General features: G+C 41.4%; 1 long non-coding RNA gene across 1 annotated transcript in view; it reads right to left on the bottom strand.

Moving 5' to 3' along the window:
• Window positions 1–207: 207 nt before the first annotated feature.
• The window catches only part of LOC125894750 (uncharacterized), a 143,966-nt gene continuing 123,665 nt past the window's right edge, over window positions 208–20,508 (bottom strand). Inside the window, exon 3 of the long non-coding RNA XR_007450109.1 lies at window positions 208–397. This is a non-coding gene — a long non-coding RNA (uncharacterized LOC125894750). The remainder of the gene's footprint in view (window positions 398–20,508) is intronic.

Here is a 20,508-nt window from a genome sequence, read left to right as displayed (position 1 = left end):
TCTTTTTGGTTTAAAAACATATATATTTTTGAATGTGTTCATAGGCCTAAGCCTGTAATGGAGTGTGTATGCATTAATTTGTCAGCCTAATAATCTGTTTGCATATATGACTGTATGCTCAAGGACCTCTCATGGTTGTGGTTGAAAAACTTTTATTTTATTTAAACTTTTTTATTGACTGTCTTATACCGTTATTGACTGCTGACTTCTCTCTCCACTCAACTGGCTGGTGGGTCCAGCCGCAAGTCCACAACAAAATCATGAAGCAAAAGCATTTTAGGGAAAATCTCTGGGCTGAATGTAATCAGGGTCCCTCGCGTGTTGTCTGGGTTGACTTGATATGAAGAGGTCCAGACCGTGGATATCTTTGGAGATGATCTCTGTTTATTCCTTACAGCTACAACAAGAAGTGAAAACAAAATTCTCTGTCAAATACAACCATATAAACTCAAGCCCCTCTCCCACGGAGCAAAACAGCAAAAGGGGAGAGGTAAGGCGGGAGACACCCCTTTATAGGTGGGGTACTCCCAAAGGTTAGGGTTAGGGTTAGGGTTAGGAGGGGCACAACTGCTTCACGTGCATTGTCTACAGCCGCCAAGATCAGCTCCGTGGCGTGCACTTTTCTCATTTGTTAGTATGTTTATTGTTAGGCACCATATACCAAAGCGAATTCTTTGTATCTGAACTTGACAATAAACCTGTTTCTGACTCAACGTGAACTCTGCTGCATGAATCCTCATGAGTAATACTGATGACCTCAGAACACATTTCTGACACAGTTAATATCCCAGTGTGTTTGTCTTTTCTTTTTCAACTCGTCTGAGTTCTCCCCAAATTCAGACATCAATAGACGTCCTAATCTATTCAGACCCAAACCGAGTCCGAATGGGTCGAGCCTGTGTGCAGGTAATGTCCAAAATGATGAAATATAGCACAGACACAGGGCTTAAAAGGTCGTTTCTAATGCAGTCTCTAATGGGCTTTCCATATGTTGTTAGCTCCTGCCACCTGAATTCCATCAGGCCAGCTAAGTGGGGGAGGCCGGCTGCTTCCACAAACATCTGCCATTAGAGTTCAGGCTGCAGAGGGCGGGATTAAAGTCTCCCAGGGTTCCTGACAAGATAACTTGTAAAAGCTTGGCTGAGGGTCAAAGGTAGCAGGTATCAGATGAGGTGTATTCCCACAGTGAACTCTCCTTTAAAGATATATAAATCACCTGGACAGCTGCTGCCGCCTATTTGTATCTGTCCATCTCTCAGCCTTTACCATTTTTTTTTCTTCTGTCCTTTAGCGAGCCTGAGCGATCCACACAGATAATTCCTCCACTGTAACTCCCTGAACTTTGCAGCTTACTGAAGGGAGGAAATGAGGACAGGGGAGCTGCTGACATAGTGACATTGATAAAGCACTCCTCCAAGGCCTTAGACCACAACAATTTAGGAGAGATTGATTATCCAATTAACATCTGGCACGATAGGAAACTTCTCATGTTGGAGCGGTACTAACAAGATGCAACTGTCCGGTCATGCTTTCTCTGCTCATTATGCAATTCCTGGTCGGCTGGAAAGACTGTGCACGAGAAAGAATAAAAACAGCATTTTAATAAAGTGCTGAAGACATTCAGTATTTTTCATATTTAGATTTTTATTGTCTACCGATCTGCAGTAACATCATGACTATTCTCTGTAACTTAGTCACCCAGCTTTTGGGTTTGTGTGCACCTGTTTTAGGGCTTTAAAGGTTTTAAGGAGCAGCCCACTCTGAGGAAGAAAACATTGGCACTATACATTATTGTAAACCACTAATAGGTTACATTCGTACGTTTCATACGTTTCATTCTATGACGTCAAATATGAGCTGACTTTGTCATTGAGAAGAGACGGGATGATGATGGGGCCGCCCCCTGACTAAGAATTTTCCTAGTCATCATTTAGGGCCATTAGCCGACTAGTTATGATATTAATGTAATTATTCAATGATATATTTTGGGCGGGACAACACAATGGTTTGAGTTGAAGGTGTGAGAAAGAATAGTGTCAGTAACATTGTTAACACTGTGCTACATTACAGAGAAATACAAACCGTACTAATGAACCTTCATTAATATAGGCCTATATTTTATCTACAAGTGCACGTCACACACTGAGCGAGCCGCCTGTTAATGACGCTGTGGCCTAATGGGCATGTAGCTACTTCCATGTTTCAGATGATACGTCATGTTTGTAGTCGACCAATGAAGATGAGTTTACATATCACCTTGGGTTCGTCCTTCACCTTCTCAAAATGATCCCACACTTTGGATTTCCTGCCTGACATGTTATTAACTAGCCTGTGGAATAACCGCAGGTACCAGCCCTGGAAATTAACCTGACTCCTGTCTGACTGCTGAGCGTGGACACTTCCTGTGTCTGTCCTTTGAAATTAAAGTCCCACATGGTCCAGTCATATAGGTTTTGATATGTTTTGACAAAGTGCAATTTTACTTTTTTTTCTGCAATTAAGCGACCAATGAAATCTTGCCAACAAATGACCTTTCTGGTCGACTGTAAAGCTGTCTCTCCAGGACCTCGCGGCAAAAACCCCTTGAATTTGCAGCCAATTTTGTCAAAAATTGTGATAAAAATTGCGGCATTTTTATGTGATTTTTTGTGGGAAATTGCAGCAAATGACAACAATTGCAGCTAATGACAAAAGGAAAAAAAAGTGTAATCACTTGCTATAATAATCATACTGAATATTATAAATAGCTGCAAATGTTTTTTTTTTTTTTTATAGTTCCCTTCTTTAGTTTTATTTAATTAGTTTCAAAACATGGACTCCAATAATGTTGCAAAAAATCCTGAGTGAATAAAACAGACAAACCAGACAACATCTTCTGTAAACATAACATTTTAATACATTCAACACAGACTGTATGCATTTAAACAGCGCAAATTCTTGTTTCTCCATACTGCAATGCCATTAGCGCATTTGATGACACGTTTCAAATGACGCGACAACTTCCGGTCAGCCGGAGTCACGAAACATAGTTGTTTATTTTTGTTTTTTTAGCCAAGACATCAATGGCTTCCAGCTGTGATTCTGCCGCCAAAACTGAGTATCTTAAGCCAAAACATGAACTTTTCCTGACATAGCCAAGTGGTTTTTGTGCCTAGACCTAACCGTATGTTAACTATAGCTTTGTTGAAATGTAAACTTTCAATGTCACCACTCCATAATAAAATACAATGAAAATATATAGCTGGTTTGATGAAATGTACAGTGCCATTTTTTCAGGGTAGATAGATGTTGCAACAGTAGAATTATGTAAAAAGATCGTAGTCTTTGATATAAACACAATATGTTACAGATATATTCAAGCTACAATCAGTTGCTAGTCTCATTTAGGAGTTAAACAATGCGCCCCAGCTGTTAGATCAAGTCCATCAGAAGCCAGATTCAAAGATGGAGCTCTCAAGTTGAAGTTCAAATTAATTGTAATTGGACTTTTCCCCGCTTTTCTGTAGTGCATACTTCACCCTCTGTAAAAGATAATTACCGTTATCTTAATTAAAAACACAATTGACACAGGCTGTAAAATGGTGGGCAGCATCATCTTTTATTCTGCTGAAAGGGCGATCATGCATTCCCTCAACACCAGCCGCAGCCTATTGGTGTCCGTGCTTGTGCCTGATTGAGAAATGAGATTAAGACTACTCGTAATGTCACGTTACACAGGTCATTAAGCTAGCAGGATAACGAATGCTTAGTCGAAGGTCCACATTTGATCTCCTCTTAGCTCCATTGTTGAAGTAAATTTGTGTTAACACAATGCCAATAAGCCGCCCCATGTCAAGTCAGCCATTCAAAAACAGGATTTGAAGTCTTTTGTGTTTCAGCACGCTTGATGTATGTGAGGGAATTTCTTTCAGATGTTCCTAATGACTCCCCATGGTGGGTGCATGTGTGCACTTATTGATTTTACGCTCGCCATTCTATGTATTTCCATAAAAGCTTTTAATGGTGGAATCTTTTACCACTGCTGATACTTTGACTGGAAGATCAATTTGTTTTGAGTATTCAATAAAAACACAAAGTGAATTTTTGCTTTTATTATTTCCAGAACGTAGAGTTGCTTTTTCGGCCCTGCTGTTCAATCGACATTCATCCACCAACACTACACATACACCACTATATGTATACATTTCTGACCTGGGAAAACTGGGGAAAATTACTTATTTAAAGGTACGCTGATGTTTGTTATTGCCAGTATGTGTTGCTTGTCGTCTAGTGTACATTTTTCAGCTGGTCTAGTCATTCAATCTAGTAACAAATAAATATATTCTTCCATACTGTATGAGTGAAATTCAGATTGTCCTCCCCCAAAAATGCTCTATAGGTTGATTATACAAGCAGCTTATCACAGCCCATAGAGCTAGTCTACGTGGACAGTGATTAATACAAGTGTAAACAACCACAGAGACACACTGAGGTCCGATCACTCAAATCACTTGCCAAGGTGGTCTGACCACATATGTTCTAAATGCTAATGCAAGCTGATGCATCACAGGAAAAGACGTCATCAATGCAGAACTTAGTGGTTGTCACATACATAATGTAAGTTCATTTAAATACTTTAAAACTTAAATTAAAAGCCTAGTCCCTTTTACTAGCCCTGTGTGGCTTTACATTTTGACAAATAAAAGCCTGTCTCAATTAGACACCTGGTCTGGTTGTCAAGCCATTCTTTGTTTAATAGAAGTTCTTGGGATGTATAAAACCCGGTTGTTGGCTACCACAAATTATGTGTCCATTCCTTGATTACCCTGTAAGTTATTCATATTCCTTTCGTCTGTAAGGGTCCTCAGATCAAAAGAATCAGAAGGGTTTTCCATAAAAATTAAACCAAAATGTGAGCTTTGTTTTAACAGGATAAAGTGTTGCGTCCATTTGCCGAGTGCCTGACAGACCAAAACAACGGTCAGCTGTCAGTCAATGATGGGCCGCTGGTGAACTCCTGTCGCCCTACTGTGTGATGTGTCCCACGCCATTGGCACTAATCGGCTTTTGTCAGCTTTTTTTTTTTTTTTGGCCAATTCAGCATTTTAAATCAGTGCAGGAGATGGTGTGGCCTGTCAGTGAAGAGAATCACTCTGATTGGCAGTTCAACTCAGTGCACGAGAAGACAAATGGAAGAGAGGAAAGCAAATAACCTACTGAGGTCAAGAAAGTATGAGAGCGAAACAAAGTTCTTTGTAACGTAAAATTACGTTGTTGTTTTTTTTTTTTTTTTTGCAGAAGCAGTTCGTAATTGTGTTATTGTTCACTAGTGCATTGTAAATATCCTCTGAACTTTGTGGCTAACTAGCATCTTGATTCTGTCCTGTCAAGCTTCTGGTTTCCCTATTTGAATAACAAAAACAGACTACTGCCACCTGCTGGTATGAGAAGTTATTTCCTCTCACACAGGTGCAGAATGTACGTGCTAGTGGGTCATTGGCTGCAGTATTGAGACAAAGGCAATGTGAGGTGACACAGCAGGCAGCCTTCGTCACCATGAGTTGATGTCTGTTTGGTGTGTCTGGGCCTTTAAATTAATGTGATGCTGAAAACAAACTCAGGAACATAATTTCATGACTTGATAACTTTGATAATTTTCCTGCGGATCCCAAACAACACAGACTTAAAACAGCCCCATGGGACAGGACATAAAGGAAGGTGAGAAAAAAACAATTCCTTACAGTCACTAAGAAATTACAGCTGCCAATATTTTGTATTCAGATTACTGTAATCCCCTTTAAATGGAATCTGTTACTCCTTAACCATTCACCTCTCTCTTTCTCTGGGAGCAATTAAAACAAGCTCTTGAAGCTGGAGTCCAACAGGAAGCATTAGCAGACTTATGACTTCAAAGGCTGAGCTCAAATGTACCACAGTGAGATGTGTTTTCAGCCATGGCTCCTTCACAACAGACAGGCTGTCGTTTCTTCTCCATAATACACAGTATCAGTTTGGTCTTTAGTGTTATCAAAGAACATGTGGGGAAAACACAAGGAAATCAACATTTCAATTCCAAAGAGAGTCAACAGCTGAGAGCTACAAATGCTGCACGGTGCATACAAAAGGAGCGATTTGAAGTCAGTCATCGGATCCTGAGCAGTTTGATGCGCATTTGATTTGCACACAGAAACCCTGGCAGTGTTTTCTCTTACATGTGGGTGATACGTAATTTGGCCCAGCAATGGGTGAGAGCCCAGCAAGTCATGGATTGTGAATTTTACAACCCTGTAGACATTTTTTCCCCTCTAAAGCCTTCGCGCCATTTCTTTCTGCTTATTTCTTTCTGCTTATTTCTTTTCTTTAGTGCTCATAAATGGTAATTCTGCAGACACAGAAACATACTTTGCATAGATAGCTTTGGTCTCTACATGCCTGCGTGTAATTGTGTTGATATAAAATAAAATACCTCTGTTAAACTGTTCTTATGACTCTGCACAGAAATGTTTCCACTTTGCACTGCCAGCCACAGTGTTTACATTTCCTCCATAAAGCTTTGATTAGAAATTCAATGCTCTTTGGATTGTTTTCATTTTAATGCTTTAGTAAGACTTTGTGGGAGGAATTCCCATATTTCTGAAACCTCTTTATGAGCACACACACACATGCACGCACAGCGTGGCATCTCTTCTAATCCTAGCTTCCAGATGAGAGAAAGAAAGATGGGAAATTACCAACAGCCTCATGCTGGTAAATTTGGCAGAGACTGGTAAAATGTTTTACTCTACCAGCCTGTTTGGCAGGAGGTCAGCTCTCATCTGGAGAAGGTGAAAGTGGGAAGAGCTGGGACAGTGCCTTTTCAGCAAGTTTGACAGCAACTATTCCATTCACCACGCTCACACTCAAGTACACTCTCTCCATATTTAACCTCAAAGCGGAGACAGTCAAACTATTCCTCACAGTTTATCCACATTTTTAAAATCTACAGCGTGTAAGTACATTTTTTGCCCTTTTGTTATTATTCCTCTACCATATTGTTTTTAATTATGCCACATACAAAAAACACTATCAGTCCATGCTAGTGTTACCCATCTACATTTTTGTTGGTAGTTAACACAGGAGTGCAAAGTGTGTCTGCCTACAGAGGGACACTTAGGACAGTTACCCAGTGGCAAAAACAAGACAAAGGCTTTTCTGAATTGAACAAGAGCCACTAAGAAGTCACTGAGTGTATCTTTACGGCATTAACTTCATATAGACATAGCCTACATTTCAACCCCTGAGCATTTTTGAATGTGCAGAGTTCATTTTTTAACTCTCAAGTTCTTCTTGTTGATTTTTTTTTATTTAAATCAAAATGAAACAGATTCAATAGCCTACATAAACCTAAAGCTAAATGTAGCCTACGATAGCCACACTGAGCTGATAGGTGCCGATGAAATGAAGTGTCAGAGAAAGGCCACATTCCACATCTCATTAATTTATGATTATATAATATAGCAAATGTTTTTCTTTGTGACACTGTAAATATAAGATGTTCAAATTTAGGGTGCAATTTTTTTCAAATCAAATTCTATTTTTTAAAGCCCAGAACAAGGTGTCCAAACCAATCCTACCCACTCTCCCAAGCATCCCATAGAGGCTTAATTTTGGGTAAATGCATTCCTTATACATTTTGCAAAATTGTGCCTTTCACATTTGGGTTGGGCTCTAAAAAAACCCCTGAAATGCCAAAAGCTGCAGTTCTTTGAATGGCCACTTAAGGCTGGCTCCAGAAGCAATCACTCCCATCACCCTCCATGTTAAAATGCCCAACTTTACAGCAGAAATAAACATATTTACACATTGATACAAAAACAGTTTGATCTCTATAGCTAATTTCAACATTCATGACAACTGTATGGGGGTGAATTTTTATATAACTCACCCGTACACATGTTATTAATGCCTAAAGATGCGCATACTTAGTGACAAGCTGTCTGCCACCAGTGTCCTTGGCTTTTCAATTATATCCACCTCTCGCTCCACACAGTGTGAGCCTCTCACCCAAATACGTTCACTTCTGGCTCCACAAAACCAAGACGGCAATGACTGACAGGCTGAATTTGAGGCTTCAAAATGGGACTCCACAAACCAATGGGTGACATCACAGTAGCTGCATCCATTACTGTTACAGTCTATGTAAAAAGTTTGATAAATTGTTAGCAGACGCGTGTATCTGTTCAGGGATCAAATTAGTTTCATTACTGTTCAGTAGTCTGTGAGTAATAGAAGGTCATTTCAGGTCAAAACAAAAATGTCCCAACAACCCCACTCTCCCTAATTCCTGTCCCCATGCTAAAAAATGACTGTGGCTATGGATGAAAAATGTGCTTTTCCTGCTCTGATCTTTTGCCACAGTTTGCAGTTTCCACAACAGGACAAATGTGCCATTTGCTCTGTCGTGCACTGCATCTCACTAGGTCACCTCATGGCATGCTTACACGGCATCTGAGACATGCTACCACTGATTAAGCTAATTGCTTGCCCCTCCCTGTGCCCAAAATTCAGCTGTGCCTGGATCATCCATTTATCTTTGTGTAATGAAATCCCAGGGGCTCCCCAAGCTGTAGCACCCCATCACAGGCTCCTGAATACAGAGACAAGTTACTGTTGCACTGTTATCACTGGCCCCGTTAATCCCAGACCTCCTCCACTCTGCAGCCCAGTTGCCACTAACGTAATAACCCTAAATCAATGAGACGAGCGGTGGGAGTTAACTGCGAGGCGATGGAGTGGAAGGGAAAAAAATTGTAAACAAACTGAAGGAGGTGTGATTGTGTGGGCAACCTCGCGCATCTCCGTTGTCTGTGTTACTCCTGCTCGATAATTTGACATCAGGAGCCTCTTGAGAATGAATTGTAGAAGATGTTGTGACTTGAAGCATCAGATGAGTGGTGTGGCCTGTATGCAACATTCAAAAATACATTTTTCAACTTAAATTTCTGGCACTCAGACAAGACAATTGTTTGCTGTTTGTCCTGTTCCCACATAGTCACTGTTGCTCTACCTGTCAAGCCATCTAATGCACACAGTTTACAATAACAGGGGCAGATTTACTCCTCAGAGCAATGAGTCCTTGGCAGGTGGTGACAGAAAAAAAGGCAGGCTTCTCACTTAGCCAGCAACTGTTGATTTTGGCAGCTGAAATTACAAGTAGCCTATCACTTGCAGATTTTATTAACTGTAGCTAATTAGGCTAATGTCAGATTAAAGTCCCAGGCAAAAAGTCAGCATCCTCATCATCAGTCAATGGTCATGGAATAAAGAAACAGCTGACATTAAAGCCTTTGCTGTCCCATCTCTGATATGAACCTTCAGTAAGAGGCTGTTTCCAATTTGTGGGCGAGAATTCTTTAGCCGCAGCTTGTTAGCCACACTTCCTCCGTGTTGTGGACAATGCAGTGGTTTGCATGGCTCCATAAATGAGTGGAGTACTGGCTTTTAATTGTGAAAATACAGTAGTTATAGCAGCAGGCAGCTCTGAAGCAGTCTGTATGAACACTGCATACATGCAAGCCACATCAGTTATGTGCCATACTCATTCAGGCAGTGTGGCCCTAGTGTTTTCTTAACTGCTACGTACTCGGGCACATTTTGCAAACTGTCTTATTTTCATAACTGATTTCGTCGATCACTGCTAAAGTTAGCATGCTAGGCTTACTAGCTTTCACATTGGGAGAGAAAGTTTAGCTAGCTTGCGTTCCTCCTCCACATGCACGGTTATTCCTATGTTCTGCAGTTCTATATAGCACACAAAGGGAACCTAAGAAAGATGTTCACCAGCCCTGTATTCACTCAATATGACATGGCTCAGGTTAGCGGACTAAAATCATGACTCTGAGACCGATGAAGTTACACTAGCATAGGACGTTGTCTAAATATAACTGCTTTTTCTGTTAGGGGAACAGTTTCAAAATTGATTGCAGCCCAAGGAAATACCAAACAAAACAAACCCTTTGTAAGAATGAATGAATGAATTAAAAACACAACTAACCAATTCAAGAGTGAAAATGGGGCTTACTAAGGGTTAGACAAGAGGTTTAGGGCCAAGTTTAATTCCCATTTCTCAATAGGTTAAAGTTAGGAACAAGGTCATAAGTCAGGTTAAGGTGAGATATCCATAACGACTAACTATTCCCATGTCCAAACAGGATAAGGTTAGGAAAAAATACCTTGAAAGGGGGTCCAAAACCTTTATACACCATCTTACTCATCAAATTGAATCTTAGATTTTAAACTATTTATGGCTGTTTGTCCGATATGTCTTATGTACTGATACACAGAGTAAACCAAAGCTGTTTTAGGGACAGAGAGTGTCAAGAAAGTGGCATAAACACTACATGAAGGCTGATGAGTGAGACACAAACTTAACAGCACGATTTCCTCCCAAATGTTGTTGCAAAGGGAAAGACATTTGACACTGCTAGTGGCTGATAACCAACAGACTTGTATCAGTGTTTGCAGGTTGAACAGTATAACATGCGCTGAAGTTGACAACATCTCTCGTAGCAACCCATGGTCTCAAATGTCAGTAATTGCTGCAATGGGAAGGGGGCTTTAAGTGCAGACACAGTTTCCACAAATATGTCCAAAAATGGCTTTAACATCTTTTGAATAACGGAACAAATGCACAATAGTGGCAGTATCAACATAGTTAATATATTCCTTTTCAAAACAGTAATGAAAATTCAAGTTTCAGTCTGACTTTAGATTTAATTTCCCTGGCACTGGATCTTCTTGAAAGTATCATTAAAGTCAGGACAGCCTGACCCTCCCCTGTTCATATTAATGATCCACACATGTCCTTGAGGAACAGTTAGCCTTTTCCCTCTATGAGTAATATCCCTGATTAGATGATAACAATGATGATTGTAATGGACTGTCTTCACTTCGCTAATTACTTTGTGCCATTAATATACAATAGCGGGCTCTCACAATCAGCAGAGAGAGCCAGGCAGAAACTACTAATTGGATTTGTAAAATCCATCGCTGCTGTTTTTATTCTGCAGAAGCTCAAAAGATTGGATTCACTTCACCAACTCAGACACATTACTCTCATCACAAACAAGATGATGTAATGCCGAGGATTAACATAGTTACACCGTGCGGCTTAATCCACACCAACACAGCATCAGGAAACAAATAGAAATGCGAGCATGCAGCGGGAGTGGTAATATAGTTTCTACTTCACTGGGCTGGAGTGGCTTTCGGTGTTATATGAATGCACACCATGAACCCCCAATACAACCTCTGTGTCCTCCCAGGAGGAAGAGCCCTCATCTGAACACGACTGTGCAAAACATGATGAATGGTACAGTAGTCTCTAAGTGGCATCATTTCACCACCTGCATAAGCAGAAAACAAGCTTAGCCCAGCACTTTGAAAATTAGCTTTATTATTAGGAGGATGTGGGTCCAGCTTGTGGCGTTTTGTAATTCCATTAATTGATAATGTGTGTATTTTCTCTGATGGCAGAGCAAGCATGAATGCTGCAGAATCATGATGAATTCAAAGGGTGCCAGTGGTCAAGAGGTGTTTATTTCATCGGCCCCTTCCCCACTGACAGTCCTTTCATATCTGGACATGATATAGAGCCCTGACCTGGGGACATGACACTTCTGGGGTGCAAAGATAGCTCTTCCTTTTGAAATCCAGCAGACCAGCAAATGCAGGAGCCGTGAAGCGGCTAACCCCTCTGTCTTGTGTTTCAGTTCAGAGAAAAAGGGGGCTGTAGGTAAAGTGTCATCAAAAGCGGCACAAAAGAGTCCGAGATTACCGTGGTACAAATAGGTCAAGCTTGCCTGACAGAAGTGGGAGTGTTAGGAATCCATATCTCATCCTCGACCTCCCGCAAACTAAGGTGATTTATTTGACATTACATAGAGGTTACAGTACAAGAAAGGAGTTCATTCAAGGGGAAAAGGGATGCTTTGACTTCAAAAGTTAAAGGGTTGCAGATACTGTATGTGTTGAACTCCCACATGTTTGGCCAGCGCTGTTCAACACTTTGGTCCAGACTGAAATATCTCAACAACTACTGGATGTATTGTCATAATTTTTAATCGACAATAACAGCAACTTTTCATTTGGAACCATTGTCAAGTCAAAATTTCAGTTTCTTATCACAACAAATATTTGCATGTCAACACACTAAACTAAGGTGGTGAACATGGTTAACATTATAGTTCAGCATCAACATGTTAGCATTGTCATTTTGAGCATGTTAGCATGTTGACATTAGCCTTAGGTCCATGTCTACAAAAGCACTGTTTTAATAGCGGAAAATAGCAGGTACTCCTCAGACGTTGCCTCAGAAAGCTGGGTGCGTCTGAGAGTGCCTTGGTGGCATGGCGTTTTTGCAGATGAGATGCCTTGCGTCTGGTTGCTATACCGAATATCCGCAGAGGTAAAAATGTCATCTGTGTGGGGTCATAAGAGGAAACGAGAAGACAGCACTTGTGCATTTAAGATGTGACGGTTTGTCTCTCTTCCACTGTGATTAAACAGCCAAAGTGACCGTGACGAGTGCTCAGAAAAAAAAAGGCCAATTCACATTCAGCTCCTTGTTGCACTACCAGCATTTGTAGCACGGCGTCTGTAGTGCCGCCTAAATACAGAGTGCTCCCATTGCAAAGCATTACAAAAATACGCTGGCCTCTGGAGAAAACAAAAAAAAAAAAAAAAACGCTTTGGTGGACACGGCCCCTAAAGCTCTTTGCAGCCACTAGGCCTATACTATACTAGACAGTGTTTGGAATCACATGCTAGCATACTATTCATACTATGTAGCCTATGACAGAAAATTGAATATATTAGTGATCCAACTGCGCAGAATGTGGATTTAGTGTAGGCTATACAAGAAATGTCCGAATGTAGCTATGCTAGGTTAGCATGAATTTCTGAGTAGCCTATGACAACTGAGCCTACCATGGGTGTATGAAGAGAACTGGATATAATGTGTAAGAGCCATATTGATATTGGTAAGAATCGTATGGTGGTTTTACTTTAAAGATGTGAAATGCTCCTTTAAGGCATGCCTTTGATGATGTCACAGCCAAACAGCCCTCAGAGATGGTTAAGCAGCCAAAGGAGCAAGATAGTTTTTTGACGGTGTGCCTAGTTGAGCCAATTAAGACTGAATCTTGTAACTTTGTTTTTTGATTTTTTAATTAAAGTTTTCAAACGGAGTTACTGCCTTGGAAGATTGATTTCGTGTCAAGCTTATTGCCAACAGACTGCTTAATAGTGGTGGTAATGTGGAGTAGGCCTACTGGATGGATAAAAGATTGCCGGTACATAATGTAGGTGGCGCCAAAAAGTTCCTCAGTGACACATGAAGCCGGAAAATTCGACTTCCCAGATGTAAAATTACCTGTATCTTCTGCATCATTTGGCCCATAGAGCAGACTCACTGCAGACCTCTGCTGGCCAAGTGACTAACTACCAATTTAGTCCTCTGCTGACCTAAATGTAGATAAAACGATTTAATCATGTGGTTGTTCTGGACTTTTGATATGTTTTTGTCTCTCTCCCAGTGTAAGTCTATGGGAAAAAGTCTTTTTGGGCCCAGTGGTATCATGTAGCAAACCTGGAAGTTTTAATTCCACTGCTTGACCACAACAAAAGTAAGCGTCAAAGCCCACCGCTCTTCCTGGGGCCCTGGGGCTTACTCAACACTCAACCACCTCAAAATGCATCACGGCTCTACAGACTGTCCAGTGCTGGACTGTCAGGCATTACAATAATTAAATGATGGATAAAACAAGCAAGATATGAATGATGAATGATGGCAAGTGACGTTGAAGTACAGAGGAAAAGTGTGGGAACTCACAAATATAATGTACTGTAGAAACATTTTAAACAGTAAAATCATCATTTGAATTTGCCTTAAAACAATACTGGAAAACATGAAATGGAGAGGAAGAAGCAATGTTGACTTATTTAAACAATTTTCATTCAACAGAAGCTTGGGCACGTAACAGTCTGCTGGTAATGGCATACTTAAATGCTGATTCAGTAGGGACTATGCAGTACATAGTGATTCAGTAAGTAGTATGCATTTTCCAGCACAGCCTTTGTCTTTTTAAACAACACAACAAAGAAAAATCTTACAGCTGTTCTAAAAAATATTCACAGGGTTAAAAATATAAAGTGCTTATCCAACAGTTATGGTTTGTTTTCTATAAGCCTCATATAATCACATATCCATATGTGATCGTTTCCTGTGAACATCTGAATCAGCAGTGGATGGCAGTCCACACTGCACCATCCCCTGCACTCCAGTGACATGACAAACCATGAAAACTTCTCCCTCTTTTTTTTTTTTTTAACAACCCTTCCTCCCTCCACTCCCAGCACACTTGTAATCCAATATCCATTTCAGCATGGAAATGAGAAATAACAAGATTAGGAAACAATTTATATGAATCGCCTCATGTTCACTCACTGTTTACGCTTTCTCAGGAGGAAAAGGAGACTGTGGTCTCCATGGAAACTGTGGCTGGCCAATGGTGGGTGTTTTCTGCCTGACCGTATGACGTGCTGCCTGTTGAGACGGGCATTGAAGTTGGCAGCCGGAGTGTCTACCCATAATTTTCATAGCAAAGAAAGTAGGAACCAGGAAAAGTGCATTACCAGACAGATTATTTTTGCTCGTCTTGCACAGGCTGAAGATGTTTGCTTTTTGGTTTTTACTCTCATCAGGTTTCAGTTATGAGTTTGTTTAGACATCAGATACACCCAGAGCTATATTTAAATATGTAGCTGCTGTCACAGTCATTAATAATAACAGTAACTTCAAGCTGAAATAACAGTTGAAATGTTTGGTTGTATGGTTTTTAAAGTGCTGTGGCAGTGTTACAAAATTGGATCTGCATTTATATATCTCCAAAAAAGCGCATACATCTGTGTTTTAAACTAATATTTCCCTGCTGGCTTTATTGTCTGTGAAGCACTTTGTAACTGCGTTTTGAAAAGTGCTACACAAATAAAGTTTATTATATAATGTAACAGGCAGATACAGCTGAGCCCTCAGGAAAATGTGCTGCTCCCCGTTCTGGGCAATATGAGCAGCGGCCTTGAAACTACCTGTCGACATTGATCAGTCACGCGGCGGGCTTTCTCTGAGATGGGACTTGCAGTTATTAGAGCGAGAGGCTGTTAGATGGAGAAGCCTGTCGTCCGCTGCCTCTGACAGCTCAGGTAAGCCCTGAGGAAAACTGCCCCCCCGAGCACATCAGCCCTCGCCATCACTCGAATTTCTAGTCAGCAGGCTGGTGTGATGTATTGGCCCTCACCAGTGTGCTCCCCAGAAGAAATTGTATGGCTGTTGAGTGCCACAGCTGTGTAAATTAGGACATCAAACCGTACTGTAGATGCAGTTCTTCAGAGGAGCTCCATATGACATCCAGAGCATTAAAAAAGCAGCAAACCAATATTTGCTATGTAAAGATATACGTAGTAGAGGAATGGTGTGCTGAGCAGAGATGGAAATCACGCTACATCTGCGTGTGTTGTAATCTAAGCCTCTCTGTTCTTTGTTGTGGTAGCCGGTCCAGCCATGCATGAATGTAAAGCCCAGTTCAGACCAAAGATTCACAATGAAACAAAACTGTTTTAGAACGATGCAGGGAAAAGCTGCAGCGGTGTGAACTGGCCTGTCTCAGCTCGACTTCAAGCCGGCTGATGGTGTCACCTGCGACTAAACATGTCAAGCTGCCAGTAGCTGCAGGACACACGGACATAACCTGTTTCACCAGCAAACTGGCTTTTAGCAAAGTCAGCCGGTCAAGTCAGTTCCAAACTATCAGTAGTCACTGAGTTGCTTGCTGTAGCATTCTCTGACAACAGCCCTTCGTCCCCACCAAGCCTGAGTTCATCTCATTTACGTTCCCTCGGCTGTTGACACGGCGCTCTCCATTGTCACAGTGTGTTGTCATTGGACCCTGGATCACTGCTGCAGCTGGCTGTATGTGCACATATCACCCACACATATTTAAAAAAAAATAAAACAAAGTACTCGTCAAGCTTCTACACACTGAGTCCGTTTTTTCCCCCTTGAAATTGTCACACATCTTTCGTCCGCCATTAAAAGTTTCGGAACAGGTTCGATTTTCTGCATTTTTCGCATCCATCAGAAGCCTTCAGAGAGCTGACAGAGACAGACGACAGCTCCGCCCCTTCATGCAACTACGATGCCAAATGAAAGACAGGGACGGAGTGTTAACAGCCAGATAGGTAACTCCAGTGGTCAAAGGCAAAGGAGGATATGTGTCTTTTCATTTTGTTACGTATTGCGAATTTTCACAACAAATAGAACAATAAAACGCATTTGAATCAGAGTTTTTCGGATGGTGGATTAAAAAATCCATCTGTAAAAAATGGACTCAGTGTGCAAAGGCCTTTGCAGTCATTACTTGTACCTGAAAAGCTGGAATTTAGATCGGAAGCACAGAGAGTCGTCGCTTTGGTTAAACTGGCAGGTTTTCAGAACGTTGCTGACCGCATTGCAAGAACATGCAAGTGTCAACTCTTCTAATCATTAAATCTTTGATCTGATTTGGGCGTTGGTACATGTGAGTCCCTGTGTGTGTGTCCCACTGGCTAGCTAATCGCTGCCATTCTTAGCTGTGGTCATACGGTGCTTACCGCTGATATCCATGAGTCGGAATATCGACGTTGCTGAAGCGTAACACCCACCCTCTGGTAGCTTCTTAAGCACTGTTGTCAATGTCAACACTTTTTGCACTGTTAGCACCATTAGCTGCTAGCTGTCACCTTAGCCACCTCAATAGGGTGACCAAACGTCCTCTTTTGCCCGGACATGTCCACTTTTCATGTCCTGTCCGGGGCGTCCGGGGGGTGTTTATAAATTGATGATAATGTCTGGTTTTCCTTGTGTGTGTGTGTGTGTGTGTTAGAGTGCAGCACAGGCCGCATATTTCTGTCTGAACCCAACAGTCATTCTGTTTTGTTACGGACGCAACCGAATCGAACCCGACATTATTTAATTAGCCTACTAAAGCACTGAGTTTGTGTCACACAGTTGTCATGGTTACAGGCTATTTAACAGGCCGTGGGTGCTCCGCGGAGAGGGAGACCTCCATGTTTGAGACGGGAGTGGGCGATGGGAGGTCCGATGGTTCCAGCGAGAGGAGAGGGAGAAATATAACAAAATAAGATAAAATAGGAAAACTTCTCTCCCTCTTTTATTTTATTTTCAGTGTTTAATCAAGGCGGAGGCGGGCGGCCGAAGGTCTGAGGCTTCCAGCGACAAGAGAGATAGGAACAAACAGCCAATGTGTGTGTGTGTGTGTGTTCTGTTCAGGTGTTGTCACGTAAATAACAGTCCCCAAGCAATAAAAGACAATAGGATTTTATTTATTTTTACACTACATTTTCACTGAAAGCTGACCGAATCCGACCCGAGCCCAAATACAATTTATACATTTGACCCATCGGGTAGGCCTACCGTCGGGACCTGTCAGGCTCGGATCGGGTAGCCACACTCTAGTGTGTGTATGTGTCCCCTGTCTATAGGGGCCTATCTGAATTTCTGTCTTTGAGAGATATTATTTTGTAATATAACTAAATTTTCTATCCATACATATAAACTTTAAATATATTAAAATTATAAGGCATCTTTGAGTAAACTGTGACTATCATTTAAGTAGGCTATCTTGTGGCCGGGCCGAGTGTCCTCTTTTTTGGAAATCAAAATATGGTCAGCCTACACCTCCATGTTGAGAGCCATGTGTAGTCAATCCCATCCCAGACCCTGAATCTTAGATATACTCTGAATGTCATGTAGAGCTTCTATACGGCAGCGATAACTCAGGTTTTTACTGCTCCACAGCAAGAAATGCCAACTGTACTGTGCATCTGGTTTGATGGGTTTGTTGATCAATACACATGCCTCAGCAATTACATTGCTCACTGTAGATTACATCCGGCTCTCAGAAAACAAGCTGTTTCATGTTTAAAAGCTTCCTGCTTACATTTTCAGATGCTTAGGGAGGGCAGTTGTACCTTTTAGCCACAAAGCCTCATTCTCAAGCTAAAAAACAAGTCAAATCACACAGTGGCGTTATTATTACTCTATTTTTCATGGTGACACATTACCTTTTCACGAGACGTTTGTGTTGGATTTCAGCTCGTAATTAGCTTACCCCTGTCTGCTGTGAAAATATGACTTTATAATGTGCATCAATTACAGGACATAATAGCTCAAGGGTATGCAAGGAGCGTGGGGGTTGTTAAAGAGTCTTGTCTTGGAGTGGAAATGTTCTGTCTGTGTTTGTTAAGATTTGATGGAAATTATAGATCACAAAATGCCCCTAAAGTTTAATCATTTTTAAAATTTGGCTGATTTTACAGTGGTTTCAGTGAACCTGTCATCGCTGCTCAGTGCTACAGCCCTGTAGCTCAGGTGGGTTTAAGATATAATGTAACTTAGTGTGTAAATCTCATTGTTTTTACAGTTATATGCTGATTTAGATGTTAGATATCTTTAAATTACATGCAGCCAAGAAAGGTCAGCAACTCATTCTCTCAGGAAATTTATATTTTGCATATTTGTTTTGGCAGTTACATTTAGAGGTGGGAACAAAGTGTCATGTTCTCACCACATGGAAGTAACAGGGAGCAGGTCGGGGTGGATGGTGGGTGAACAAAGTGCAGGACTCTGACACCAGAGAGTTTGCATCCTGAAACGTGTGTGTTGTTCAGTTTAGACAAACCAAACCCCTTTGGTTTCAGGTAAGGGAAAGATTATGTTTTAGTATAATCATGCTGTAGGTGCTGCAAGTAGAACAACAAAATGTAATCTGGGCGGCTGTACAAATCTTTCTCGTAGTCTATAGATGTAATTTCTAGGAGAGAGTGTTTATTAGAGGTAAATTTACTGCGTTCTAGTGGTTAGTTGAGCAAACCAAATATAATATACAATATCTGCAAATTGTCCGTAGGTGTGAATATGAGCGTGACTGGTTGTCTCTCTCTATGTGTCAGCCCCCTCCAGGGTGTACCCCGCCTCTCGCCCAGTGTCAGCTAGGATCGGCTGTAGCCCCCCTTGCGACCCTTAAAAGGATGAGCGGTTACAGAAAATGAATGAATGAACAATGCATGAAACAAGCACAAATTGACACGCAGTCCCTGAGCATCCAAGACTGACACTAGAGTGTCATAGTTTGACGTGTAGGCCACTGACCAAGCCTTGGTATATGAGGAGCTGGGAGTGAGACTGTGCTGGATCATGATGCCTACATTTCACAACTACTGTGAATGTAAATAAACCACTGAACAGATTTAAACAGGCGAGTTAATTACACTGTTTCACCAATATAAAAGCTTTCCTTTTACCTTAGAGACATCTAAGTCTGTAAGGCATCATCATTGGTTCCAAATCTTGTCTACTTGTGACCCCTTGTTGTAATTTTCGTGTCTATTGCAATGTATTTTGAGTACTCAAGAGGTAAAAATCTTCAGTATTTCACAAGAAAAAAGCAAACTAAAACTTAACATACACACATTTTTTAAGTAGTAATGTTTTTCTATCCTGTCAATCATCCAAAAAACCCTTTGATTTTTTGTGTGAACCACAGGTAAGGAACCATTGCTCTAACATACAATATTTTTAGACTTAGATATTTCATGTTTGCACTGACAATGAATTACAGACCCGCTCTCAATCTGTGTTTTCTTTGCTTATCTGTCAATACCAGTCAAGGTATTCAAAGGTATTTGAAATATTTCTTAATGACTCCGTAGAAAGGCGGCACCCAGCAGTCATTCCCTGCTCGTTCTTATGCTTTGTCAGTATTTCTCTAAACCTCTATTCATACTACCCATCCAGCCGCTGTCTTTAGAAATCCCCTCTGTCCTATAGACCCACACAGCAGGTAATATCTCTCTGGGGCTGCCAACACCGATGTCTTTCACACCAACAGCCCTGTCAGACAACATCAGAAAGCAGCCCAGGGTGTGTTCATCCATTTGCCAGGCCTCTCCACTGTGGTCTGTCTCCATCAGGAGGCCAGTACCCCCTAAGACTTGGGAACCTATTTAATCAATGGCAGAGATTACAGTAGTCACGACCAGCTGGCGCCTGCTCGACACCAACGTCTTTGGTGTCCATGCAGGGGCCTGTTACCCCACTGCCTACCCTGCAGCCCCCTCACTATGAAGGGGCAAAGACCACCAATGGACTGCAGTCAAACACTGTGCCTTATGACTGACAGCCTCACAAAGCTGTCTTACAGTGCATTGTAAAAGCGAAGTCGTGAACTTGTGTTTCCCCTTGCATGGTGATTTGTTTATGCATCTGCATGTTGTACTATTTGTGTTCTGTTTGTTTTTGTTGCTCCTTACAGAGACACGATCAACAACACAGGGTTTTGTACACATTGAATTTGTGATTAGATGCTGCCTTCACTTCTGTCGTTCTGAGATTTTCTCTCGCTGGCACCCCGTTGACAGGCTTTCCATACTCCC

The sequence above is a fragment of the Epinephelus fuscoguttatus genome, linkage group LG9, assembly GCF_011397635.1.
Source record: "Epinephelus fuscoguttatus linkage group LG9, E.fuscoguttatus.final_Chr_v1".
NCBI classification, from domain to species: domain Eukaryota; kingdom Metazoa; phylum Chordata; class Actinopteri; order Perciformes; family Serranidae; genus Epinephelus; species Epinephelus fuscoguttatus.
The sequence above is the reverse complement of the archived record's forward strand: the minus strand, read 5'-3'. Positions and strand labels throughout refer to the sequence as shown.